The sequence below is a fragment of the Nannobrachium achirus genome (assembly GCF_963921795.1).
Source record: "Nannobrachium achirus genome assembly, chromosome: 7".
Taxonomy (NCBI): Eukaryota; Metazoa; Chordata; class Actinopteri; order Myctophiformes; family Myctophidae; genus Nannobrachium; species Nannobrachium achirus.
The window spans coordinates 18,724,502-18,727,001 of NC_137816.1; positions in this window are offsets into that span (position 1 = coordinate 18,724,502).

The following is a 2,500-nucleotide window of genomic DNA, read 5'->3' on the forward strand; positions in this document are numbered from 1 at the left end:
GTGTGTGTGTGTGTGTGTGTGTGTGTGTGTGTGTGTGTGTGTGTGTGTGTGTGTGTGTGTGTGTGTGTGTGCATGCTTCTGAGAGAACAGAGCATGTCCTTGGTTGGCCTAATAAATGGTACTGTACAATATCACATAGTACCACTACACCCCCTCCCCCCGCAAGCACACACACACACACACACACACACACACACACACACACACACACACACACACACACACACACACACACACACACACACACACACACACACACACACACCTCAAGCTTTTGATGCAACATCAAGTTATCTGTTGAAAACAGAGCCATTGTCTCAGGTATGCTGGAATATTAAAAAAAGTGAAAATCGTTATTTTTTTTCACCACTATCCCTGTGTTGCTGAAACCATAAACCAGTCTACTACAGTCTATGAGCTTCAAGAACCATGGAGACTTTACATTCAAGCAAGAAATCATCAGAACATTATGGCTTGGTGCCTCGTTATCTGTCATTATACCTGAAGAGGGACTGACATGTCTGCTGCCACGGCAACAGCTATGTTCACTCTGTGGTGACAAGAGAGAGAGAGAGAGAGAGAGGAGAGAGAGAGAGAGAGAGAGAGAGAGAGAGAGAGAGAGAGAGAGAGAGAGAGAGAGAGAGAGAGAGAGAGAGAGAGAGAGAGAGAGAGAGAGAGAGAGGTTTACTCTGGAGCATAGAAGCTGAATGGAGAGAATGTGGATTCTGGTCTGGTTTATAGTTTTTGTCAGCAATGCCTTGGCTTGAATATATTAGTTTAGGAGATTCCCAGTTGTTTAACCACTTCTAGGCCTTCAGAAGGAAGAAATATGGATCCTTATACTGACACAATCCATACTAGTAAGACGCCTCAGGGCGACATGGGACCTCACCCGCGCCAATTCTTGGCCATCTGGTCAGTGATGTATATCGGACCACATATATGTTATGTCAAAACATGCGGGCATTACCAAATATGGGCATTCACAGATATGTCCTTAAAGGGGAAGACCACCCATTTTCAATATTGAACTATGTCAATAATATACCTTAGAGGAGTTGTGTGGAAATAGGAAAAAAGTTCCCCCCCTTCTGTGTTGCCTAGAACTGGAAGATTGATTTTGGGGTGATGTCATCAAGTTGTACTTTACAATACAAACCCCAAAATCAATCCTCCAGTTCTAGGCAACACAGAAGTGGGGGAACTTTTTTCCTATTTCCACACAACTCCTCTAAGTTATATTAACTAGCCCTTACCCGTTCAAAGATATGAGCTCCGAAATGATGTGCAGTGTGTGGATTATGGGATGTGCACTGTGCACACAGTATATGAGGGATGGAAAGTAACTTTAACTGGTGCTTGCATGCTAATATGTAGGAGCATCAATGTAAGAAATACCCGTTCCATTTAACGGCTACAGAGATACTGTGTACCGATCTGCATGATTTTGGACAACATCTGTAACAGGGCCAGAACCAACCCCCCCCCCCCCCCCCCCCCGCCCGCCCGCCCGCCTGCCCGCCTGCACACACACACACACTCCCCCCCCCCCCCCCCCGTGTGTGTGTGTGTGTGTGTGTGTGTGTGTGTGTGTGTGTGTGTGTGTGTGTGTGTGTGTGTGTGTGGGTTTGTGTGTGATTGTGCATGGCCTGAACAACAGCGCCCCTCCCTTAACATGTGTGGTCACAAAAGGTACTGTAGGCTAAATAGATATAGATACACCATAAAAATGCAATTATACAGCATACGATTTGTGAAAGTGACAAACGGGCTTCACAGTTATGTCAGGTGTGTTCATATGCTGATGGTGATGCGATTTCAGATCAATTGCTCCAGCCACTGAGGAGAAACGCGGTTTCAGACAGACAGACAGACAGACACTCAGACAGACAGACAGACATTCGGAAAATTATATGTTAGATGACATAGTTCAATATTGAAAATGGGTGGTCTTCCCCTTTAATATTGATGACATTGGGACAGGGATCTCCATATATGGGCATAAAACATATGTTAATTAGTAAAGCCAAGCAGAGCCTCGGCAAGTTAGGGCCTGGGTTTGATGCCTGGGGATCTCCATATATGGGCATAAGGGAGTACCCTAACAGGGCATCGTCTGGGAATGCCCATACTGTATATGGAGATTTTATTTATTTTATCCTTTATTAATATACACAGTATCCATATACATATATGGATTTAATATTAACATTTTCGGGGAAGGTAGGGTGTAAATCCGAGTAAAGCAGGCTCAAAATCCCTTTTATGCCCATCCATATATGGGCATAGAAGGGATTTTGTTTCTGGGAATGATATGGACTTTTTATTTGATGTTATCCTATCCTGTTACATTAATGACATAGTTCAATGTTGAAAATGGGTGGTCTTCCTCTTTAAGCTTGTACTGTTTTTTTTTTTTGTGCAAATAAATAAATCAAATATATTTCATGATGTACAAAGTGAAATTATTGTACTTGCATTGTGCTTTGATAGGCACAAC